General features: G+C 38.7%; 1 long non-coding RNA gene across 1 annotated transcript in view; it reads right to left on the bottom strand.

Moving 5' to 3' along the window:
- The window catches only part of LOC135309481 (uncharacterized), a 175,871-nt gene that overhangs the window by 106,759 nt on the left and 41,708 nt on the right, over nt 1-27,404 (bottom strand). Inside the window, exon 3 of the long non-coding RNA XR_010369737.1 lies at nt 12,577-12,684. This is a non-coding gene — a long non-coding RNA (uncharacterized LOC135309481). The remainder of the gene's footprint in view (nt 1-12,576; nt 12,685-27,404) is intronic.

The raw sequence follows: 27,404 nt of genomic DNA, 5'->3' as shown, positions 1-27,404 counted from the left end.
ACATTGCTCTGCATAATAACTAATACAGATAGGCATGGCAGGAGACACAGGATGCATCACTGTAATACATTTTAGAGACAAAACTTTACACTGTGTTATTGATGAAAATGCCCCTGTTAAATTGGTGATGATACCACCTCCTTTTTATTGTTAGGGCAAAAAAAGTGGTAAGCTCAGATATTTTTTAATACTTCCTTACATATAAAGATGATGGAATGAAATAGAAAATCATGCAAACAAAACCTTCATCAGTCTGTCCTGGAGGCCAGCAAGATAATTTGGACAAGACCATGAAGGGCTGGATGAAGGAATGGGAACAAGTTACTGCTTCCAGGCTTTGTCAAACGGCTGTAGACTGTCCCTTTTTAAAATGTCCCTTTTTTATTATTTCAGACTGCATACACAACCTCGTATTTTTTTTTTGTCTAGTTCATTGGAAAACAAAGGCTTGAGAAGAAGAATGAGAAAACCCATATTTGCTGTAATGCTGCTATGTTATTGAGCCATAATATTATGGCACAAAAAATACACTACTTAAGAATCTGCTTTTTAAAAGCTGCCAGGATTTTTAACCTCATCTCAAAATGCAAGAGAGACCTCTTAAAATGTATGGCCTTAGTACATTGCAAATCTATTCATTTAGCAGTTGTATCAGACATATTTCTTTGTCAGCCACCCATTTAAGACGGGATCATCTTAAAAGGCACTGACATAAATTGTTGCGCAGAAGATCGATCAGTTTAAAAGGTTTTTCCTTTTAACAGATCAGATATCTATTATATCTCACCATTTGGCATATGGAATTTCCATTGAATAATTTCAGTCTTTAATCACTTCTTTAAACACGTATTCATTTTAGAAGATTTCTCCCAGATTCCATGACCATGGCTTACTGAAGTGACTTTTATGCTTGTGTGTTGTATCAAACAGATGTGCCAAATGGCCGGGACATTCTTCCTAAGAAACCAGTTTAATTAGCTGGGAAAGACCTTGGGTGTAAAGGTAGGGATTATTCAGCTGAGGCAAGAAAAAGCAGTTCTACAAGGTAGGTCACAAATTATCAAGATTTTGCTAATTATTCCTGAGCATACAGGTAAGCATTACACACCTCTAGAAGTCATGGCAGGGCAGTTGGTGGGATCCCATCCCCCCACGTTAATCACTGAATCAATTCCTGCAGATGTGCAAAAGAGTGCACATGGACTGTTGCTCTTTACTGCTCTGAAAATCACACTTCTTGACAGATATGTAATTGCTATTGTTTCTTGAAATTAGTTCATAAGAAAGATGCTGAAAACAGCAATCTGGTAAATAACTTTAATTGAATTCTAAGGGCAAAATGCTGTCAATCATTAGTCCCATTGGTAACACCTTTCTCTACAATCATTCCATTGATTTGTCTGAGATCACTGTTGAGATTTACATCGGGTGCCACACAAATAAACGACAGAGCAGAACTTCATCTGAGCACTGAAACATGGCACCAATGCTTCTTTCTCTTCCTCTCCTTCCCTTCCATCTTGCTCAGACTGTGGGACTCCATCCTTTATTCCAGACCACCAATGCTTATTCCATAGGGACATCAGAGAGGCTGGATGTGCTACTGCTGAGCGTCCATAACAGTAATTTTTTTCCCTTCCTCTCTGAGGACAGCCTGGAGACCAGAGCAAGTTCTCATATCCAGTGGCCACAATCCATTTCTCCTCTGGAAGATGAGCATCCAATTCCCAAATAGCAATCCAGCTACAATGCCACTTGGATATTATAAATAGTGGATAACAGAAGTATAAAGTTTCATCAATAGATTTTGTTTATACTGTTTGTTCTGTATGAATTCCAACTATTTATTTTTTCTCCTTGACCCGATAAAAGAATTATTTGACAGCTCCACAAACTACAGACTCGCTGAGAATTAAACAAACTATCTGCAGTAGAACTATGATCTCATCAGCCTCCCACACATTTACTTTTGTGTTGTACTCATTTATATTGCATGCCTAATTAGTCAGGGGACATGACAATTACAAAATTAAACTACCAATAGATTTTTATTGAGTTCTTAAAGCTTTGAAAAAAAGCAACAGAATCAAAAAGAAAGGATTATGAATCAGAAAGTTGCTGGAAATTGTATAACCACAATCCTTCCTATTTAGAAGTCATCCAGTTATCTTTTCAAGACTACCAAAGAATTTTTAGCCTAAGTCTCAAAGCAAACCTAGATTTATACTGCTGCTGAGGGATTTTTTTTATTATTTATAGTTTGTTTTCTCACAAAAGCCATATATAGAAAAAAAAAGCATTTCCATCCTTATTTCTCTTTTTTAGCATGCTTCCATAATCTGAACATTAACTAGAAGATGTCACATTTTAGACGAGTTAGACAGATTCATAGAGTTTTGAAGGCAAGAATATCTCCATATGAATGAAAGTTCAAACCCAAACGAAGACATTATGCTGTAATTCCCTCTGAAGATTCACATACCACACATTTAATAACAACCTGAATTGACTCCATGTTTCTAAAACTAGACAATTTTTAGTATTCCACTAGCTATTTACAGAGGAGCTGTGCACTCCACATGCAATGCAGAGATGTGTTCATTCCCCTGAACCTCTCTTCTCTGCTAGGACTGTGCTCTTCTTCGAGCTCCTTGTTGACTGATACAAATTCCTTTTGAATGGTTGTTGATTGCATTTGACACAAAGGTCTGCTGGGGACAAAAGCTGCATAACTCAATGAAGATTCATTTTCTAAAGCCACCGACCTCCCAAGTGACAGCAGGGACACTTGTGGTAAAATTATTGTTTTCTTCATCCTTGCAAATTCCTCTTTATATCTCTGGCTTTTTTTTCAGTTTGTGTGCATACAATTGTGTATGTACCAAATCTATCTGGAGAGTAGGAAGGAACAAGACTCTTTTCATGCTTTTGTTGTGTTTTCTGGACCCTCAGCACAGCCCTTCAGATGATGTCCTTCATAGGAGATCTCTTTAGGAATCAGTGAGATTCCTGTGTTGTATTCTGTTCTCCTCACAATCAGGACAACACTAACTAGCAACTACAAGGGGAGTAGAAGTCCTCCCAGCTCAGAACTTTCTCAGGGTCTCCTGGACACCCTAGGCAATCAGGAAGTAAGGTATCCTGAAAAATCCTGTACAGGGGCTCCATTACTCCAGAAAATCCATATGTCAGAAGTCACAGAGAGCAAATATATTTGTTCTGCATAGGTCAGACAGTCTGTGCACTAAAACTGATAACAAATAGCCATTTTTGTTTGCTCTGTGTCCTGTGAGAGTGGATGAATTGGCAATCAGCCCACCCACAAAACTATCTGCTTTGCATACCTTCAGTAGACATATTTTCCTTCTCCTTGTACATTTCCAGCTTCCTTCCTGATGGATTTTAACAGAATTTGTAGGAGCCTTTATTTCTGTTGTGTTCCAAGTGGCTCTTGTGAGGGAAGTTTGGGTCTTGCTGTGTCTCTATGAGTCCCTGAGGTAGGGGCACACTTTGTGAGCTCAGGGTGACTCTTCCCCTCACCTGGAGAACTGCAGATACTGTCAGTAAACCCCACAACTCAGATTGTCCCATTGCCACAACACTGAATACACTCTTCTCTTCTGCATATATTCCAGGCCAAGACATGTTCAAATAACCACCTTGTTGGATTTTCCTGGGGAACTGCTCTCAGAATGTTCCTATTACACATCACATGGCCATATTTCTTCCCATTGCTTCCAGGATTATATTGTTTCTTACCATCCAGTACAACTGCAATTTGTGAAAAAATAATCACAAGCAATGCATCCAAATGCCTAGCAAACTTTTTTTCCTACATTGCACTTATTACATTGTGTTTGTCATCCCTTGCATATTTTTTTCCTGTCATATTACTTTATGGAATATATATACTTGACATGAGATCTATCAGTGTGTCTGGCTCTTCAGCAAAAGTTCTAGTCATAAGCACAGAAAACAACTTGCTGAAATATTTTCCAAACATTCTCCTTCTGGTTTTCTATTGAGTGCCACTCACAAAAAAATTAGAAGGAAGTGAAAGCAATCTATCAGGAAAATGGAACAAATGCAGTTGAAGGAAAAAGATCTGTGTTTGGGGACATTTTTATCAGACTATTGGGGCTTTAGTTATGTGCCCAGGCAGAGTACATGCCCTAATAAAGCAGACAAAGCAGTGGGATTTTGAATTAGTTCCTTCAGGTTACAATTTTTTATTGGCAGGTGCAGGGAGTTATGTGGCACTTGTTATGTACTAATGATGAACAGCTCTTTCATGTACATAAACAAGGTGGTTTTGTAAAGAGATGCATGGCACACATTGGGAATTTAGAATATAACATTAGTTTCATCTCTAATATCAAACCTATGTCATAGGGCACTTTTCAAAAAAAAAGAAAAAAATTTAAAAAAGCATTAGTAGGATGTGCTATAGGCCCTCTGTGACGAAGGTAAGTAGCAGGTAATAGTTCCTAATCACGGAGAAGGAAGAATCTTTTGAATAATCAAAGGAGATTTGTGCTTACTTAGTATTTCAGAATTGTTTCTAACTTGGGGAAAGCACTGAGAGCCCCTCAGGAAAAGCTGGCATGCTGTAATGCAAAGGCAGGATAAAGATTAGTACGTGTTTTCAAATATATATAAGAACAACTGCTGGTAGAATAAGAATTCAAACATTTCCTGTATTATGCTTGAAGGCATTCAAGCTGCCAGCCAATAGGTATAACAAGAAACTTCCCATTTTGCTATTATATTGTTGTGCTGTATAGGGTTTTTCTCTGAAGCATCTGGTATGGGTTATTGTCAAAATCCTACTTTAAGCATCGCTCCAGCTTAACATGAGAATTTCTGTGCTCCTGAAACTGGGACATTCTAATTATCTTTCAACAATACAGTGCTGTGCTACCAAACCCACTTTAATCTATAGTAATAATAGAAAAGAATCATAAGCCAAAAGACTGTTTACAAGTTGACACAAATGACCCAATCTTTACGAAGAGCCATGGTGGAAAAAGTGTGAAAATGTACTTCACAGAAGCATCCTTGGCAGAAGACGTGAATTCAGTGTAAAGGTTTAAAACATTTCAACGAAAGCCTGAATTGGATGACAGAGCTGCAAGAAGTTTATCTTGTACCAAAAGAGGGAACAGAAAAGATCTCAGAAAAATACAGTACATATCTTCTCTGTTACCAAACCGACTTTAAAATAGCAAACAGAATAAACAGACAAATGGCAAGAAAATGCCTGAACACAACAAACTAACCTCTGCAGGGTTCTTCACGGCTTTATTCCCTCGTATATGACCTGTGATTTGCATGTATATCAATATTTTTCTAGCAGTTGTACGGGTCCATTAGCCAGATGCCATTCTTCATAACAAAACCATTATAAATATATGGCCTCAAAGTGCTTTTGGCCTGAGTCCAGCAGATCCCATCTTTCAGCAAGCCATTTCAATATAGGGAAAAGAGAAAGAAGGAAGGAAAATTTCTTTTCGAGCGTGTCATACCTCCAAATCTAATAATGAGCAGTGAGACAGATCAGGCAGGTTTCTATATTGTCCAAAAGTTACAAATTAAACCTAGGAGAGGCTGTTTAATGAAGTCTGAGTGCAGCACAATAGGAAATCATGATATTGCCCTCAATGCTGCTGCCTTGACAGCATTTCCTTTCCTGTAGGGAAAGAGAAGTGAGGTTTGAAATTCCACACTCAGAGAGGAAATGCCCCGTAATATTACAAACTAGAAGAAGAAAAACAGAAATAACTATTTTATAAACTTTCTTTGATAATATTTTTCCATTATTTTAACAAAGTAAGAGAAGTGAGAACAAATGTCACGTTGCCCTGAAGTAAACTGTGCTTACCAGTGCTTAAAGAGAAGCCAACACGGTTCACCAGTACTTTGCCTCTGAAAATTGACCTTTCTTAGTGAAATTAAGGTGTGAAAACCCTCTGCTACATTAAAAGACATCTGACAACCTGACCCCAGCTACGGACAATGTTCATTTTCACATTTGAGCCATCAGATGTTAACATTCTAGCATAAGCGGAGTAGCATTCTAATTGTGAACTTATTAAAGTAAAACATAATTTTTTGGGTTTTGTTTGGTTGCTTGGGTTTGTTTTCTTTTTTTTTTTCTTACCAAATGAGTACAATATGAAATCAAGCAATTCCAGTAATGTTAATGGGATCATGAATAATTGGCTGGGATTTTCCCCATGCTGGGGGAGTCAGATGCAGTTTGGATTAAGGCAGAGAAGAGATTCAAAGGCACTTGGCAGTGCATATTTACCCTGTAATACAAGGATAAACAGATGCAAATAAGCAATTAAACATGTGAGAAGATTAAAAATCATGGACCCCTACCCTTAGTGCCACAACAATAAGCCTTACAAAAATTTATAACTTCAGAGAAAGGTCTCACCCTTCAAATAGTTTGGAAACTCCCTAAATAATTTCCATTCCCCTGGCCCCTATGTTTGTTCTTTCTCCCCTCAGGAAAGCTGAAAAAGAGACCTAAGCACATACAAAAATAAAACAAACCACAAAACTGAATAGAATGGATAAAAAAATAATTTGAAGGATTGAAATTTATATAGTTAGAGCAAAGCACAAACGCCATGATTCAGCTCAGCAACAGAGGAGAAGCACCAGGGAAGGCTCAGCTAGCTCCAGGCAAGGCAAAGCCCCTTCAGCCAGAAGTCTCAGAGTAATAAGAGACCCCACAAAAGCAATCATGGGAAGGGAACAAATATGTGAGCCTGTGGTAAAAAAGACTTTGCCTACATGTGTGACACAAACCCCAAGGAATAAACATAATGTGCCTAAACACTGCAAAAGCTCTTGGCTCTGCAGAAGTTCTGAAGCAGTTTGTGGTTGCAAAAATGTGTGGAGAGCAGGGCAGATCCAGGACCAAGCCACTTCTCCTGCTTCTGCTGGGCCATACATGTGTGTGGCTTTGAGTCTGTCAAAACGATGCATCAGTGTGGATTTATATGGGTGTCAGTCAGGTCACTGATGTGTTGGATTATGTTAGATCTGAGCTTAATGAGATCTGAGCTTAATCTGATCTCCTTAAGTCCCTTCTCTGGCCCAAGCATAGTGGTACTGGGCTTTATGCAATGCAGACACATCCTTCTCAAAGCTGCCCTCCAGCAAACCCAAAAAAGCAGCAAATATTGAAATGTCATGTGCTGGATAAAGGCTCCAAATTTCTGAGCACCAAATCCCCAACTCTGCTGAGAGCAAAGGGTCAGGAGTTCAGGTAAAGACCTATTTTGAGGGTCTGAACTGTCAGGTTTGGGTTATCACAGCAAGGCACCAATGTATTAGGCAGCAAGGAAAATGATAGGTATTCATTTCAGTTCATGATTTTTCAATTTTTAATTTGGTTTTAAAGATTTCTCATCAGCAGCATATTTCCTAATTTTTCCACTGTCTGAACCTGTCAGACAGCTCTGAACCAAAGCCAGACCACATACACTGCCTCAAATTAATGAAAAAGGTGAAATGAGAAAGTTCTATCTCCACTAAACTAAATAACAAAGCTCTGTTGCAAGTATGCCAAACACACGAACAGAACCCAGGCGAGGTTAAGCCACTCCTAACAGTTCTGAGAACCACTTATTTTACAAAAGAGTACAACTTCCAAAAAAAAATTTCAAACTTAGTAAAAAAAAAAAAAAAAAGATAATGCTCTGGGACCCTTGTCCCCTGCTCTATTGTGGCATTAGGGACATTGGGAAATTCTATTAGTGACTGGAAGTTCAGGCATGGTGACTCAGCCGTGCTGCACCAATTGAGTGAGCCTTTAGGCCAGCTCAAGATAAGGCTAAGTTCAAGAGAGGTTTATGTTTTCCTTTAGAAACTTGTGAGAACATGATACTTGGATTGAGACACTCATCTCGAGAAACAGCTCTTGCTTTTCAAATCTGCAGGAGTTATTTGGGTAGTGTGTACTCTCTGGTCCTTCATATTTAATGGACATAATGCCTCCATTGTGTGGTTGTCATTAAATATAACACTGCCCTCCAACCTTTGGATTACCACTAGAAGCTGCCATGAACAATTTATATGCCAATCTTTATTCCCAGAAGAAACTCAGGCAGAAGCTTCTCCTTTTATAATGTTCAAATGTGCTTTCTATCAAAAGAAAAAGAAATATATTTGTGAAGTACTTACCATCGATTACAAACATCTGTGGTAAAATTAAGTAGTGGAAAGCTCTTTTATATCCAGAAACTTTAAAGAATTACCAAAAGTTGAAATCTGTCAGATATTTTAAGTAGATTTATAACAGAAGACTGTATCTATGGCTTTAGCATCTCATATGTACAAAGCTAAACTGACAGAATTAAAGCTATTCATGCTGGAAAATCCCACAGCGCAGTTATCAGACTCCAGGAGTAATCTGCATAAATGAAAGCAGTCTTATGATCAGGAGGGAATTAAAGAAAAAAGGGCTGATCCTCAGTGTTGGTGTGTTGTTAGCAATTGTGGGTCCTGTGCACCTTTCCAGACCAGAACCTAAAAGCATGAGGTGCTACAAGTGCCTTTGGAAACCAGATAAGAGTATTCTTCATTTCACTATTGTGCATGAACCACTTGCTTTATGCAGGTTTTTGACAGTGGGAAGTGTTATGCATTATTTTAAATAATTAGCATTATTTTTAAGCCTTTAAAACTGCTTTTGTACTGCTGGAAATGGGTTTTGTCTTGTTTTTAATCTTTCTCCTCCCACCCATCTACCAAACTGCTTCTAATCCATTATTCCAAAGAACAATATAGCAATATCTTCTTCTGTTTATATGACCAAGAATGGCTCTCCTAAGCATTTTGAGTTCTTGTAGAAGCTGCATATCATATTCAACACCAGGAGAACTGAGATGGACACTGATGCATGTACATTAAATATTGTGCTCTGCTTGCAGGATCCCTTTCAAATTAGGGGACCATGAGATGGTCCCCACGGGCCCATGCTTTGAGACAGGATTGCATATGGGCATGAGAATAAAGTAGTTAGAAGAGCCAAAATGCCACTGTGCTCTGCATATTTTATGTGCTTTAATTGTATTATATTGATTTGAGTCCATTATAGCCTGGTTTGTTACTCTAATAAATTACATTGTTCTTTGAAACAATGATGGCTTAAGATTGAAATATTATATTAAAAGTTATATCTGACTGGCAGGCTTCAAATGTGATATTTACCACTGGCTATGGAGAAAGTAATCCTTGAAAGGCTTTCACTCTTTAAATAAAACCTCCAAGTCAGAATGTGCAAGTCTAAAAATGGTCCTCAAGTATTGGTTAAGAGTGGGAGGAGAACAGCAGAGGGAACAGGTATTCTTCAGGCTGAGATTTGCAAACTGGACATGTAAGCAAAAGAAAAGAAATATATTTTCATTTAGATTTGAGGAACAGAAGAGTTTTAGCTTTTAAACTCCAAATAAAGCTTTATTATGATGCCTTTCTGTTTGTATTTTAAGCTGAGGCTTTGGAAGATTTAATTCATGAAAAAAATCAACTTTCCAAAAACATAACTGCATTAAGCATTTAATGTTTAATTGATTATATGCTTTGTGTGGCAATTCCTATGAAATATAAAGCTGAAAGAGTTCAGCATATAAAGATACAATATTTTTGTGACTGGGCTTGACTTTTTTTTAAAGCACAACAAAAAAGAACAATTTTCAAAGTAAATACCAAGCCAAGACTGAGAAAGTTTTTGGTTTTTTGTTTTGTTTTGGGTGTTTTGTTTTTTTTTTTAAGAATCCTGCTAGGCACCATATATTTCACATATCCTGTGTGTTTTTCTGGAAGTACAAAGTTTTTTTTAGGTGAAGTAAAAGGGAAATGGGGCATTGCTGGAGTGGAAAACTGTAAACAGGAGCTCAGAGTAGATTAAAAAAAGAAATTTCATGACAACATACACATTTAAAAGATGAAGGTGAGTCATCACCATGAGATGAATACCTTATTTTTTAAACCCCATGGGAGGTGTCTTTGATGAGCAGCAGCACAGTCACTGCAGGTAGGTGCATTTTGACAGACGAAGAGCTGCACTGCACTAATTCACTCTGTCAGAAATTCCCACCACAGCACAGAGGTGATTTTGTGGGATTTAGCTCCTGGGTGCAGTAAGTCTGGAGATGGGACCCTGCAGCAGTAGATGTTCAGTGGCAGAAGAGCAAGCTGCCGCTGAATAAGGAAATTTTGTCTTTGCAGCCAGACAAACTACTGAACATTGCCCTCAGACATGCAGGATTTTAAACTTTATGTAAAGTTCTTCATAAAAAAACCAAACCCCATTTAAAATATCCATAGACATTTTTAAAACACCATGAAGAGATGTGGAATTTTGCAGTTGTTCACACCTGGTTATATTTTGGTGCTTATTATTTTTATATATAGTAGCTACGTTTTTTGATTACTTCTTTTGCCTTCTGGTGAGTCTGACAAGCACATGTATCACCTGACAGCAGGTGTAAAAGCAGCTCCACATGGGTTACTTGCCCCAGCTTTGGACTGAGGCTGAGGAGCTCCCTGTGCCATGCAGACAGGAGGAGCTGATTCCCGTAGTGCCTCCCAGTCCCTCTCCCCATCCTGGTTTCCAGACAGCCCAGGACTGTGTCACTGCTGGAGTTACCACTGGGACTGACATTACAGAATTGGCCATTCATCATCTTTGACACCAGGGCTATTTCAGAAAGTACTGCTTTGGCACATTCAGGAATAATCATATCAAAGTTGGAGCTGAGCTTTTCTTCAGAGGGAGGTCATGCAGACAATAATAATGCATCACAGGTTTTTGCTCTATTATAATGCTACCTATATATGGGTTGTGATACTCTGAAACCTTCCAGGGTTGGGTGTCAGGGCTGTTTGCCTTCAGAGACTGCCTGCATGCAGAGGGCAGACAAAAAGCAGAGAAAAAAATGGGGAGCAATGCAAAAGAAAACAAGAAGAAATTAAAAAAAATCAAGTGGAAAAAAGTGGGATTCTTATACAAAATTACGTGTTTTAATATATTCAGAAGAATTCATGAGGAAAGTCAATGTTGACTTGTAAAAATCTCAAACTTATAGATCAATATGCAAACTGTCATGCATTCAAAACAAAATATTATGTTTCATTCATAAAGGCACATCATAGTCACAGGGACAGACACTACAAAACGGTCTGATTTACACAAAGTAGAACATACACACACCAAATTATAAACACAAACCTGAATGTTTTCCATGTAATCAGAAGGCCTGTCTGTACACCTTTCATACTAATGGCAAAATTATGCTTCCAGTAGGCATAAGATTGGCTCATAATGGTCTAATCCCACTGATGTTCCTTACCTTGGCATAGTCTGACGTCAGCCTTATGAATAATTCCACGGGTGTCAGGAAAGATGCAGCTGTTAAAATGCTAAGCCAGGCCTGATCATTACATTAGCCTGAAAACAGTGACTTAAAAATGTGAGTTCTCAGAACTGACGTCTGATGTTAAACCTTTCAGATCAATTTTCTCAAGATCTTCTTCACCAAAACTTAAAATTAGCATTTCTTTTTCTCCTTTTTCTTTCTCATTCTTTTCCCTCTTGAAAAACTCAGCTCCATAAGCAACCATAGCTCCTAAAGGAAGTTTGTTTAAGGGGAGTATCAACTGAGGCAAGAGTTACAATAAACAGGCAAGAATCAGCAACATGGAGTTTTCATGAGATCTCTCCATTTGTTGAGTGCAGTTGTAAGGAGATACATACTCTTCAGTGCCACACAAATTACAATATTTTATCTTTACATATTCATGCACAGTGAACTTGGAGCTCAAGAAACCTTACCCATCTAGTCATATTATGTCCTGATCACAAAGAACAAGCACTTGACAAGCAAACCAGCAGAACTGAGATGGTTTCAGCCCTTGCTTTCAGAGTGCATTGTAAACAAACACCAAACCCACAGTTAATTACATCTACTGTTGCCTGCTTCAGAGGATATAAAAATATATATATGCTTCTTAGGAAAAGCATTCGGACTTTGACCCACTGTCAGTTTGCCCTGAAAATACAGATCAAACATCCAAAAGACCAGTTTTCCTAACACTAAGGTAACAGCAACATAAGAAGTATGGAGTATTATTTATATTTTTACCATCCCAATAATGATGATGAAAACAGGACATTAAAATAGTTCCAGATTAAAAAAAAAAACAAAAACACCTGAGAAATAACCTTATGCATTCTATTCTTACTGGAGATTAGGGATTGAACATTTCATCACCACTGCCCTTGATTTCTTATAAGCAAAGCACTCCTATGAGTTAAACTGCCAACAAAAACCCAACAACTGCACTCACTTTCACTGCTTTCAGATTTTGTCAAGGAGTATTTCACCCTACAGACATAAAGTTATGGTTTAATATTTTAACTGCAACCAAAATAGCCCTTTTTCTGGCACACAAAGTTTCCCTGGAAAACACAGAGTGCTAGCTGATAATGGGGATAATTCAGTGTTTTAGGCACTAATAGTGCTGAAAGAGGAATTACAAAGGTGCAGGTGTACTCACAGGGCCAAGCAGAGCTGAAGAGGGAGGAAAGGCTGAGGGTGAGGATGAGGAAGGAGGAGGTGGTGCAGGAGTGCAGATGAAAACCAATATGCATGTTCCTCCAGGACCCTAAAGAAAAAAAAATAACAAGGGTAATGATTTTTCTTCAAGAAAATCACCACCAAAATTCCACATATAGATACTATGAGAATTTGAGATCCTTGTGAAACTGAACGTTATTTAGCTTCTCAGTTAGAAAAACTGTCAGGACCATGACTCAGCTGGAAGAAAATAATGAAGTTTGAGATTGGGGAGTTATAACTAACAAAACAATGTCTGTAGCGCATGTCAGTCATTAAATAAAAACCTATCTCACCCTCAAAAAGGCATTTTTCCCCCTTTTCTGGTGCCTCCTTCCCCTATTGCCTGGCTCCAATTCTTCCAGCTATCAAAGGTTGGCCTGCACCTATATGTTCGTGACACTTTTAGCACCTTATGTTGCTTTGACAAAATTAAAAGTTTTTAAAGGTTTCTTCTTATTTGTTTGGTTTTTTACCAATTTTTGCCATTTAACTGCAAAATTTGAGAGTAATTATCCTCAGATGAAAGAGAAGTGAAAGTCAAACCTATTCTCATGTTATAAGATTTTACTCCTAGGTGATGACCGTAGGATCACAGCTGATGTGTGGGCACCTGAAACTACTTTACACATTAAATGTTCAGTGATGGTATTTGGCAGGGATTAGATTTCCAGTTGAAGTTACACATTCCAGAGCTTGCTAGAACCACATAAACCAAAATCTAACTAAATTGATTCAGGTATTATATAAAAATCCTCTGAAATACTAAAGCCCTCCTAAAGTACTAAAAAATGTACTATGTAAATTTTCCTCTAAAGTAAGGTAGATAATATTTTTTCTCTGTCTTTACTTACAAGAACAACCCAAAGCAAGCCCCAGGTTTTCAATTTTGAAAATAAGGCCATATCTTGAATGGAAACTCTGAGGAAAATGTTAATTAACACTTAAGAAGACAAGGAGTCCTTTTTACGTAAATTGTCTTTCTTCCCAGTAGCTATTAAGAAAGGCAAAGGAAAGCTATTGGAACATAAAGGATGCAAGCCCCATCACTTTCACTACAAGTTTCCTTGGAACAAAAATGAAAGCTTTATGTTTGATGAGCACCAGAAGCTTCAATTTCTATGTGATATAATTTAAATCTCATGTCACACAAACAAAAAAGAGGAATTTTGGCATAAAATCCTCCAGTAATTTACTGCAACACTTGTAACTTACTCAGGAAGTACCTGGTGGGGAACCAGTGACTTTGCTGAAACTGGAAGAAATTAGTACATCTATTTAATAGCAATGAGAGAGCTTCATTTGGATAAAATGTTAATACTTTGGTCAAGCATTGCTGTATACAAAATGGAATTTTATAGACAGATTCGTTGCCTCACACATTTCCCCAGACTCACCATAAAGCACCAGAAAAATTGCATCTATTGACTGGAATTACACTGTTTTATCCATGATATTACACTCACAAAAACTAGAATATAATTTGTCATTTCTTGCCCTTACACTAATTGAACTGACACAGCTCTATTAAAATGAGTCAAATCTAATAACAGCGTTTCAATGGATAGGAAAGATATCTGCTTGTTTTTCTTAAAAGACAAGAAGGGGGAAAAAAGATATTTTTGGGTTGGCTAAGCATCTATTCCCAACACATAATAAGGTTGTTATCAACCAGAAAAGCCTATTAAGATAGAAAATGAATACTGAAAGCTTTCTAATTAAACACTTTCCACTTACATGATACTGAAAAAATAGAGTGGGAGATGCTGGTCCTGATACTGTATTAGTCATTGTATCACTCATATCATGATGTTGTAATCAGCTCTCAGGATGAATAGCCCAGGTGCTCAAGCTGTGCTGCGATTTGTAATTGGAAACATCTTTGGATAATAGTTGTCTCATGAGTTGTTTTCTCCTCTTGTCATATTTTTTTTAATGTGATGTGACTTATAATTGAGTTTTCTATTAGCTGTCATGCAATTGTTTTTTTTAAAAGCTTTAAATCTGCTCCTGCCAAGCTGCTCTGTGGAGGTTCATCCTGGGCTGGAGTGGGATGTGTGCATGGACGTGGGGCGGCACAAGTCCTGTCCCTCTGAGGCAGCAGGCAGGATTAGGGCTGCAAGATTTCCTTCTTTGAGGAAGGATTATCATTTTGATATCCCTACTATGGGGGGGTATATTCTGATATTAGTATTAAATTATTCTAACAGGGACAAAGCTAAACTAACAGCAGCAATTCTCTTCTTCAGACAGATACCTTCTGTCACATCTCACCAAAATGTTACATTTTGGCAGGGAACTCAATAAGGTCTCTTTACTTACAATATTCCAACATGCTACTAATAAGCATAACTTTTGCCACACCTTCAAATAAGTTCATAGCTCTACATATCTGGTTGGCTAAAAGTGTAGTAATGACTTTTACTCTTAGGAGACTTCCAAGAAAGGGGGAGGATTTGGTAGCCAGCCTTGAGAAATACAAATTAAATTTGGTCTGAGTGGAAGGTTAAAAATCATATTATCTCAGCTACATTAAAACCACTGGCATGTTGTAGATTACAAGCAAAGCCCATAATATTCAAATGCATATAATTTATTGCTTTCATATTTTTAATTAGGTACTTCACCTCTGCCCATACTGTTCATGGGCTCTACCAAGACACAGCACAAGTCTATACAACCAATAATCTTGAAACACAGAAATCATAATTATCTTTAATGCTCTCAAGTGGACACTGTTCCTAATATATATTCTTCTATGCAATTTGGTCAAAAGATTTTAAAGTATACAAAAAGTGTATAGCAGAAACAGTATGGACATGAGAGCTCTAGATGCAGTACTTTCACAGAGATGAAGCAGATTAAAAAGCTGGATATAAATATATAGTTCTTCTATTAAATGTAAGAAGGGCAGATCATTTTCAAGGGCTTAATGCTGTGTACAGGAACATCCCTGCACAGGGGAGCCTGTACACAGCAGATCAAACCGCCTGCAGCACTGGCCCCAAGGAAAGCGTGGTCTAGAGAATTTCCATTTTTTAAAGACTTCTCCAATTCCCTTCCTGGGGATGATCATTTTTTCTGCTGTAGGAGCTGCCTGCGCTCAGTGGTTGTTTATTCTCTTGGCTTTCCCCAATGGCCAGTGGTAATTCCCCAAGTACACATAGCAAGGATGAACAGAAATTTGGGCTCTTTTTCTGACACAAGGAATAGAACTGCCTGTTGTAATTTTGGATTATGATGATTACTGAAAATATTTTGAAAATTTAGGCAGGGGTTTGTTGTTGACCTAGAAGGAGCAGCGTGTCTCTGGCAGTGCTGCTGTTTGTGCCACCAGCCTTCCTTGGCTGATCTGCTGCAGGGTGATATGTAAAAATTCAAGCCAGGTTTTAATTGCACTCTCCTTTGGAGGAGATGATTGTGTGCTGTTGAATCCAAGCCCCGTGGCTTCCTCACCCGGCTTTGCTGGCCTGGCTCCTTTGCTGCCCTCTTCTCTCTGTTTGGTTACACACAGAGATACATCAAATATCACCTTATGCTGTACAGTGGCAGAGGCTGCCCAAAAAATTATCCTTGCCAGCCAAACAATTTCTGTGAGGCAATGTAGCTAATTCTTGTTCTAAATTCTACCATCATCACACACAAGGTCACTCTTTTCACCCCAGTGAACTGACCACCAAGATGGGAACTAAAACATGTTGGGGTGGCCCAAAATTTTAGATTTAAATTGCAAATGTGCAAAGAAAGTGCCAGCTCAGTTGCTTAATTGTTGGTAAAATATACAGAAACCTAAAACACTTCCCTCAGATGCAAATTCTGCAGTGTTTGACTGTGCAGAAGCTTCCTTCCCTGGGAGTTTGGGAACTTAGTTAACGATGCAACCACGTGGTCATTTATTCTAATTAATGTGAATACATTTGCATTTGCAGATCTAGCAGCTTTTGCAAGCCAAGAAACAGCCCACAGTGGTTTTACAGGGTGCACACAGATGTGCTGGTGCAGCACAGGACACACTGGTCAATGCAGAACGCGGCAGATACCCCGTGCTGGAGGCCTCAGACTGTGCTCAGTAGATGTTTTCCAACGTCTTTGACCCATGAGAGGCTGAACTTGCTGCGCAGCAGTACTGGGAACTTTTTGTTCCAACAGAGACAGTTATCAGAAATTTGGCTAAATTATTCACATTAAAAAAACAAATAAAAAGTAAAGCACATAGATGGGCCTCCTTGGACCTGCATAAATTAGAGCTGGACCATTCCTCTGTGCCTTGTTCCCAATTGCTGTTACTTTCTTCTACAGGCAAGATTTTATTTGGGAAGTCACAAGTTCTTAGTTAAAACAGGTTTAACTATTTACCATCAGATTCACCCACCTACATAAAATCCTCCAAATGTTGAAGTTGTTAAAGGGACACTGTCCATTTCAAAACTGCATGTCTTTTTAAAAATGTTTTACCTTCTGTTGTTAGAAGTGATCCCTAAGGTTGGATACTTGAAAGGCATAAGAGACAATAGATCTCCTTGGGTATTTTAAGTATCATCTTTTCACTGTTTTTCTCTCTAATTGCCCAGGCCAAAGACATGCACTGATGCCCCCATGGGGAACTTGGGCTGCAATGTAACTTCTCCAGCTCTAAGCAGATTTTTTTTTTTACATAAATGACTGCCTGTCCAGGTGATGTTCTTTTGTAGTTTAAATAAAGGATAAACTATAAAGCAAACTTTCTACAGCATCAGCCTAATCCCTCATGGGACATCACATCCCATGGCTTTGAATTCTGCCCTTCAACAACAACTCCACATCTAATAATTCTTACAAAAAAAATTAATTCTTACAAGAACTGACCAGCACTGGAAAAGGAGATTTCAGTGGCTTCAGAGACAAGAAAGGATAAAGAGAGAAAAGTAGGAGTAAATGAAGAAGTAAGAAGATTTAAGAGCACATGAGATAAAGCAAAGGGAGACTAATACCGTGAAGCAGCGAGGGAGAAGTTTTGTGGAAAAAGTAATGCAAATCTGCTGTTAAAGACAGTATTTTATTTTATATGCAGAGGGAGGGTTAGTTTGAAGAGGCATAAGGTAGCAATGATTTTTTATGGTATTTTCATGCTTCTAAGTGTTTGATTTTGCTAACTTAACTTTCTTTTAGTGTATTTTTAATGTAATATAGAGATTTGGGATGTTTTATTTCTTGTGATTGTAATGCATAATTCTGATTGACTCAACCTTTAATTCGATTTCCTCTTCATAGTTCAGATTAGAGAACTTAAATAGAGCAGCATGTTGTAAGTGAACTTCCTCTCCTTTAACTGCAAAATAGGAGGTTTTGGCTAAGTTAGCCTTCACACAGCTTTATCTCTGGGAATAAATGGAAAGAAGAGGTAAGAAATGCTGAGGGAACACTGGCAGGCAGCGAGGAGCACCTCACATCACCAGTGCCTTGGGCATCCCAGGCAGCACAGAGAAAAGCAGCCACTGGAGAAACCAAGAGAAACTCCTGGGATGAGCTCACTCAGTGGCTCATCTCCATATTTTTGCATACTGACGTGTGCTAAAGGGCACACATGCTTCTCAAGACAGCACAAAGTTGCTGCCTCGAGGAGCAGAACTGGCTCCCAATGCATTTTAGATGTTGTGTAAATTACCTACATAGAGCCCCGTTGTCCCCATGTGATCCTTTGCAGGTTCTAAATAAGCAAACCAATGTGTCTCAGCAGTTGCATTTTTGGAATCTTTGTGCCCCTAAGCTGTAAAAGAAGGTAGGATGTGTATTCAGAAAAAAGAGGGAAAAGGAGCCTTTGGTTATTTTTTTGTCTTTCTAGGATATTCTGAATGCCAGCAGGGCAAGGGAGGTGATTTTGTCCCTCTGTTTGCTCTTGTGAGACCCCACCTGCATCCAGCTCTGGGCCCCTTACACAGGAAGGACATGGAGCTGTTGGAATCAGTCCAGAGGAGGCCATGAAAATGCTCTGAGGGCTGGAGCCCCTCTGCTCCAGAGACAGGCTGGGAGAGAGAGCTGGGGCTTCTCAGTCTGGAAAAAAAGAAGGCTCTGGGGAGGTCTTAGAGACCCTTCAAATGCCTGAAGCTGTAGGACTTTGGACAAAAGCATTAAGTGGCAGGACAAGGAGGAATGGCTTCAATCTGAACAAGGGCAGGGTTAGATGGGATATGGGGAAGAAATTTTTGACTGTGAGGGTGATAAGACATTGGAACCATTTGTCCAGGGAAGCTGCGGATGCCTCACTCTGGAAGTGTTCAAGGCCAGGGCTTGGAGCAACCTGGGATAGTGGAAGGTGTCCTTGCCCATGGCAGGAGATTGGAATGGGATGATCTTTAAGGTCCCTTGGAACTCAAACCATTCTATGATTCTCTGATTTTGCCTTTCTATAGTTTTATATTTTCAGTCATTATACATTGTAATAATGAAGACTCGCATTCTCTTCCACTTCCTAAAGTTAACAAAAGAATATATGAGTAAACTAATATTGACTGGATAGACAGAGGATTAATGCCGTTTTAGGGAGACAAGAGAAAGGAATAGACAGACATAAACATGTAAATGTGCTAAAGCTCCATTCACAATCACAATTCACTATATGTCAGTAAAACTGCCTGAATAAATGCAAACATTTAATCCTCAGAGAAAGTAGAATGACTTTCTCTGTAAATAACTGCAAAATAGTGTTATCGGGCACCTGATATTTCTCTTCAGCACCACTGCAAGGGACACTCATTCAGATTTTACTATCACAGTGCACAAGACAGGAGAATTTTTATCAATATCATGATGTTTTTCTAAAAGACCCGGTTTTAAAGGTGAATTATGCATACTGGAAATCCAGGGGAAAGGAAGGCTGAGTGTCTGTGTGAACGACTTTTGCTCATATTCCATCATAAGCAAGAATATTAATGAATCTTCTGAATAAAGGAAAGAAGTTCTGCATTAGCTGACACTCATTTTTCCAAAAGATATAACTGCTTTACTTAATGCCTGATCTAAAGCCCTGGGAAATTTTTCTCACTTCATTGTACTCCCATCTTCTCTATGGAAGACATACTTGGTCAAACAGTTAACAATTAATTAAGTAAATTAAGTACTTTGGCCCCAACTTCTTTCCAGTAAGACTTGAGTAATAATAATGATATCAGTGTGTGACATATGTGCAATGAAGTCAGCATTTGACATAATACATCTGAAGAAACTTTTAGTAAAGTATGTACCATTAATGATGATAAAGCTTAGAGAAAAGGCTTAAAAATTGCATCCTCTTACTTAGCAGATCTGATCCTGATGATCTCAGGGAGGCTGTCAGAAATATGTTTGACTCCAAAACATAGGTGCCTCATACAGAGCTGTAGAAAGGCAGTAAATAAATAAAAGGTCTTAACATCATTTTTTCATAGTATATTTTCCTAGTGACTCTAGTGAAAATGAGATAAGTTTATGGGGATGGAAAAGTCAACAGACCTGTTACTCCTTAAATATGGTAGAGTTTTAGTGCAAAGAGAAAACAGAATCAAACAGAAAAAAATCCACAGAAGTCTCCCAGCACAACTGGAGTGACAGCCTTTTCAGATGAAAGAGAGAGAGAAAAGGATGCAGAAAAGTAATTCCTGTGCTATACTATGAATGAGAATAATTCTAAATGGTCCAGAGGGATTTGGAATGTATCATGTTGCTTTTGTTGCTGCTATTTGCTCTATAAGTAAGATTTGTTTATTTGAAAATTAAAATAGATTAATTTGAACATTTTCCCCTGTTGTGGCTTTATGATGTTCACTGATTTATTGGTGAAAAAAAAAACCAGCTGAACCTGCTCTGGAGGTTTTCTTAAGAGCCATTAGTGTGCAGTAATTTACAGCTACTCAGAACCATGCATTGAGCTTCTAATTGATTGCTAATGTTGATGCGCTTGATTGGATGTCAAGTTATGTGTAAAATTTATTGAAAATAATTTTGTTTCTTCCCTCTCTCTAACACCACAGAAATAGATATGCAGATAGCTACATCTATTTCCTCAAGCCTGAATTTTACAGAACTCCCACCAAATAAAACCTTTTTAGACTGTACAATCAGGGTATCCTAAAACCCCTTACTAAAAACAAGCCAAATAGAATATTTCCATGCCCTTTCCCCCCCCCTCCATTTTACACAAAGACATAAAAAACGTTGCAAGCACCCAGAGCCAGAGCTACTACTCCCACATTTCAAATGAGCAGCTTTAACCTCAGGAGCTTTGATATCAGCTGGAACATTAACCGCGATACTTCTTCCTCTGCGGGCTGCTCAAAGTCCCCACGGTCTTTTAAACTGGGAGTTGCAGGTGCTGAATTGCCCACGAGGGATGAAAGAGTGACAGGTCTGAACTCTGCCATCCACTCAGGAGGCAGGGGATGGCACCCCAGGGAAAAGAGCAACCTGGAGAACAGCAGCGCTGCAGATGGCACCGTGTGCTGCTCTCAATGGGACGCAGCGGGATTTTTGTGTCCTGGGTTTGCCTGTGCTTCAGGCCATGCCCAAAAGGATCAGCTGAGCAAAAAGTTTTTCTAACCCTAAAGGAGATTGCAGATATTAATTCACATATATAGATAAATGAATATTTATCTATATATATATATCTAGACTTGGCAGCTGGAAGGCTAGATCAAGATCAAAACATGCAAATGTTTACTTGTTCTCTAATTGGTAGGGGAAAAAGAAGTTATTTAGAAACATTTTAGAACAGCATTTGTTTCAAGCATTTGGAGCAATGAAACAGCACTCCTACCCCTCTAATAAAGGAATAGTTTGGAAAGGCTGGAATTTACACTCCTTTCCTGAAGAAGGGAAACAGAGCTGGGGTCTGGAGCATAAGTCTGAAGGGTCTAGAGGGGCTCAGCCTGGAGAAAAGGAGGCTCAGGGGGGGATCTTCTTGTTTCATAAAATTTTCTGGAAGAAGGGTGTTGCCAGGTGGGGGTTGATCTCTTCTCCCAAGTCACAAGCAACAGGGCAAGAAGAAATAGCCTCAAGTTGCACTAGGGGAGGCTTAGATTGGATATTGGGAAATCTTCTTCACTGAAAGGGTTGTCAAGCCCTGGCACAGCTGCCCAGGGCAGTGGCAGAGTCACCATCTCCAGAGGGATTTAAAAGTCACATACATTTAAAAGACACTTGGGGACATGGTTTATGGTGGTCTTGACAGTGCTGGGGGAATGGGGACTCAATGATCTTAAAGGTCCTTTCCAAAATATGTGGTTCTGTAATTCTTTTTTATCAAAGATGGAGAAGATTGGAGAGGACCTAGGAAGGACCCAACACTTTTGACAAAGTTGTTGCAGAAGCATCAACAGCACTGATGGCATTCAAAACCTTAGAAGCACTTCTGTGTTTGTCTACTCATGACACAGAGCACTTTTTAATCCAGAAGGTGTCAGCGATACAGGGAAAAAATATACAGTGTTTATAAAATCCTTTTCCTCTCCTCTCCAAAGATGAACTAGATTGAAGAGAGCAACTCATATTAAAAAACAAGGGAACAAGATTAGATTTGATCCAAGTTCTTTATAAAGGGTTTCATTTTGGAGATGGGGAATGATTTAACCAATATTTCTGTTTCAAAGATTAACTGAAAAAATTAGTTTTCAAAAGCATTAATATCATCAAGTAAACAGAAAAACATCTCTTAAAGTCTGTGACATGAAGATATTAATATTTCTTCCATGAACACTTTTTAATGCTCCTCCTGAGACAGCAGCAGGATTGGAGCACATGTTCCCTGATTTCACAGTAATTTTACACTTTTGCCTGCTCCCCTCCATGCCATGAATGCTGGCAGATCCCTCTGCAGCAGTGCAACGTGACAGAAACTCCACAGGGTAAACGCTGAAGAGGTTTTGTAACACCAAGCTGCTCCCCAGGAGATCTCTCAAAGGAAAAGCCACACTATCCTGCAGAGCCCTGTTCCAGGCTTAAAGATGTGTTTTATTTAAAGGATAGGTAATTAACAGCTGTATCATAGAAGAGAGAAACTTTAGAGAAGTAGGGGTTATGTCTAAAATGGATTCTTTAAAAGAAACCACAATATTTAATAGGGATATTTTGAAGGAAACATTTCACCAGTTCTTGTTGCTGTATTTTGCTGTCTAAACATCCTACTCTGTACTGTCATCACTCTCATTTTTCAGCTGTCACTGCCAGAGACATGCAAATAGTGAAACAGCAGCATGTCCAAATTAGCTTATATAATCATGAATAGAGCAGAGTAAATAATTTAATAGGCACTATGTATCTGGAAAACCTATCTCTGTGTTTTTCTTATTCAGAATATACTTGAGAGAAGTTCAGAATTTATATAAATTAATTCACCATTTGGTTTTGTATGGAGAATTTCCAGCTTGTAGTCTCATCTTGAATACCTCTTCATTAGGTTTTAGCAGTTTGTGTTTGAGGGAAAGGCTGTGGCTGCACTCAGTGCTGCTGCCTGGAAACTAGGAGAACAGGATCACATCTGGCAGGGATTTGGCATCAATTCTTCTGTGCCTCTGACATCCCCCTGAAAGATGATGAGAATGTGACAGTCTTTTCCTGAAGCCCAGAGGAAGCTCCTTTCCTTGCAAAACTAGGGAAATCGTGGAAAAGTGACTATGGTTCACATTCTTGGGTACCACCTAGTGGCACCAGCTTGGTTAAGGATGGATGTGACTGATTCACAGAGCCAGGGTTTGGTTATCGGGATCTTGACGCGAAGTTTGTGTCTTCATCAACTGATCTATCAGAGCACATCAAATGTGAGCAAAAATAACTGCAGGAATCTTCTGAAAATAAACAGGGCAAATATCCACTGGTATCGTACGGAAATATTTATCCTGGTGGAATCACAATAATCTACTTCTCTAATTTTGTTGTAGTGGTCACTGGATTATTTTATATCTTTTCCTCAAATTGCAACCACACTAATAGAAGCTGAGTAATTTTAAGAGAATTTGTACCAGTCTGCTACCATGGGCATGTTGTTGCCCGTGGTATATATTGAGAATATTGAGATATTGAGAATATCTCTCATCTAAAGAGGAGCAGCACACCAGACTTCTGTGGGTTTGATGGTTTGATCCTCCAGCAGTATAAACTATTTGCAGACAATGCAAAATGCCTTTGTTTTATAGATTCTTTCCCCAGCGTCCTGCATGAAATGCATATCACTAACCTATTAAGTACAAATCGCTTAAAGATGTAAATTTTTTATGACTTGCTAAATGTTAATGTATGACTTGTAAAATGTTAAAGTAGTAAATAGCGTCTTTGAGCTCATGCACACTTAATTTCATTCTCTAGCCCTGAGCATTTAAGGTAACAGTCACAGGGTATTTGTCAGAGAGATTTCCATAATCCTCATTTACTTTAATTTATTGTTGTTCAAAAAAAAAAAAAAGATAATTAAGAGTTAATGTCCATAGAATAGAAAAATAGGCCTTTGCCAATGGATAACGCTCTCCTACTAATAGGAGACTGTTGAGACATTCCCTAAGAATAAATGTTATGAAATATGAAACACATGACACAATACCACAATATGTAATTACAGCTATTTTATGTCAGCTGTTCTGAATGACTCCAGAAGACGTTATCAAAATCTGATTAATGTTTCCACATTCGATACTTCTTGATTTATTGATGTAATAACCAGCTGAGAAGGTCTCCTCACAAAGCCAATTTATTTAAAGTTTGCCATAGAAGCTCCTATATGCCTTGCCTCCCATCTGCTAGAATATTTCCTATATTTAGAATAATATACACATAAAAATGAAAGCCACCAAGTGGAATTTGTTCTGGCTGGAAATATCAGAGGCTGATATGGTTATTTGTTGAGAAGGGAGCAAGCTAGTTTCCAGAGAATATTGATGAATGGTCTCCAGATACACAGCAAAGAGCTAAATTCAGAGGTGTGAAATTAATGTGACTGCACCTGTGAAAACTAACCATGAATTTGTTCCAAAATGATATATTATGGATATGTGGAGATAGCAAAGATACCCAGGGCCTTGGAAGAAATGCTGTAGTAAATCATGAAGATCCTAGCATTAAAAAACAAACAAACAAACAAGAAAATACAGGTGCTCTTTATGCTCCCTTTACTTAGCTATTTCCAATTTAGGTAGGTATTTAGCACCAAATTTTGATTCTGTTATTCATGGAATATATTAATTTTTAGGGGCTGTTTAGGAATTGGTTCTTGCTGTCAGTACAGCTTCTCCCTTTAGGTCACAAGAGAGTAGATATGCTAAATATTTCCATCTTGTAGAATAAAGAGCGTTCTGTTTCAGTTTTTAATAACGTTTTGAGATCTATTCCAAGCGTGATTCATTTAAATAAAAATCAATAGGCTTAGCTGCTTCTTTTGAATCATTTAAGACAACATCTTTCCATTGGCTCTTCATCAGGGGCCAAATTCTGACCTGATTTATGCTCTAATTTACACTGCAACCCATTGCCTTTAGAGGATCTGCACATTGTGTAAATTAGTACAGATTTGACTCCAGGGATCTTTGGTAAGTGGCATAAATTAAGAACAGGGAAAATCTGCTCTCTTTTAAAACCCCATAAAGGTCAATACAAAATTGAGAACAAGATACAGCCCCAAGTCTCTTCGTTAAAATGTATTAAAAGGTATCACAGAGCAGTTTTATCCTCCCTGCTGCAATTTGCCTTCATTCTGCTGTCCCACAGTGCCTCACTCACATCCACCACGCTGGGACACTGAGGGCGAGATGAGCCAGATTTTGCCCCACAGAGGATCATATTTTGCACACTGTGTTGACTTCTAACTTGGCTGATAGCACCTGGCATCAGCTTAAGGCAAAGGTGACTGTGGCTAGAACAATCTTTTTAATCGGCTGCGATCCCACAGGCTGCAACTTCCGTCCGAGAGAAGGATTTATGCAATTGCTAATCTGGGCATTTCATTACAAGTATTAATATTTGAGGACATCTGCGACTTCTTCTGGAAGACAACTGCATAAAAAATTTAGCAGTACCAAGGAGCATTATTTCTTCTGGTTTTCTTTCTTTTTTTTCCTTTTTCTAAGGCTCTCCCTTCTGGCAAGAGAACCTTCTCCCCCTTACTAGTCAACGTGGAGGGACAGGGATATTTGTGGCCATTGTGGAATGGTGAGCTCTCTCTAAGTAATCAATCACTTCCCCTTGGTCACCAAGATAGTCAGGGCAGGTTGCCCGCTGCCGTTTGTGCTGACAGGGGCATTTTGGCAGAAGCAGGAGGGACACTAAAGGAGGTGAGATGTCCTTTAGCACTGCACAGCACATGAGCTGAATGGAGAGATTGCTTGGAATTATTTAGGGTTTTAACAAGCATCAACTCTGTTTGCCTGTAAGACCATGGGTCTCTTTCACAAGGATCCCCAGTGCTCAACGCAATGCTCAGTTGTGTCACATCCACAATTTTTATAAAGAAAAATAATAAAAGCATAAATCTTCAGCTGAGATGCACAGTAACTTCACACAGTTTGATTCACCAGCTTGGACTAAGTTTATATGTCCTGTGAATATAGGTCCTACTAGAAAATTTCACATGAAGTCACAGATTGTGCATTAGCTTCTTGTAGGACAATTGATATTTTCACCTTTTTTTCTGACAGCAGTGACTGCAGTGTATATCCTGAGATCCCATCACTGCAATTGATGGGATGCAGGAAATATTTTGACCAGTAAAATCTACAATTCATCCTAAACATGAAATAGGGGACCAGACATCAAAACTGAAATTAAAATTCAATTTACTCTCAGGCTGCAGAGAGGAGGCTTTCTGATGTGTGAACAAGCACAGCAAATAGCCCCAATGGACTGGGCTCTGGATGTGTTGTGGGCACAGTTAATCATCGAGGGGTGAGCGGGTTTGCGTAATCCACAGGTTCAGAGAGCAATGAATTCTTTTAGGTTTTCTAAGGAGAACTTTTTCTTTGCAATGTTGAGAGAAGCACAGGGCTTATTACTCACTCATGGTAAGTGATGCAAATGAATGCAAATATTTTGTGTGGGCCACAGTAGAGAGAATTTTACCTTTAAAGAATAAGATAAATTCCCTTTTAATGCTAGACATGAAACTAAGTTCAAGCCCCCAAAGCACCCTGTATATGGACAAGTTCACAAATGCAAAATGCCACAATGGGTCATGTAGTTCCAAATTCTATCTCTGGTTCTCCAAGGAATAATTTTCAAACAGAATTGAGAGGTTTTGTCCCTTTCTGAGTCATGCCTAACACTCCACCATGCCTGCCTTTGCAGGAACTAGCCTTCAAAAATTATTTCAGTGGATGCAGAAATCCACTGTAGCTATGGTTTCTAGCATTTGGTGCATTAATTGGTTCCTCTGCAAACAGAAATCAACAGCAAGGATTGTGAGCATCTCACTGCAATACCTGAGCAGGGGATCCGTGAAAATTCCAGATTCCATCTACACATGCATTCGGAATGAGCGTTGTTGTTGCAGGGAGCAGCTGAACAATGAGCTGTCATTAACCTCTGCTTGTGAAGTGCTGCCATTAATTTTGGCATTTACCATGGAAATGCTCCTGAAATTTTACGGATTTGAATAATTCTATTGATATTTTCCTGGGCTTTTTGATTAGTGAGAAATGAATTATCTGAACATTCTAAAGTCATGAATATACAAGTGATGAGGAAATGTGACAATACCTTCCTCATTAAAATCAGCTTTAAGGCACAGGGCATGGGGAATTAAAAAGCCAATGTAGCTAAACTATTTATAACTACCTGATA

Source organism: Passer domesticus, chromosome 10, assembly GCF_036417665.1.
Source record: "Passer domesticus isolate bPasDom1 chromosome 10, bPasDom1.hap1, whole genome shotgun sequence".
Classification (NCBI taxonomy): Eukaryota; Metazoa; Chordata; class Aves; order Passeriformes; family Passeridae; genus Passer; species Passer domesticus.
This window is presented reverse-complemented; position numbering and strand designations above follow the sequence as displayed.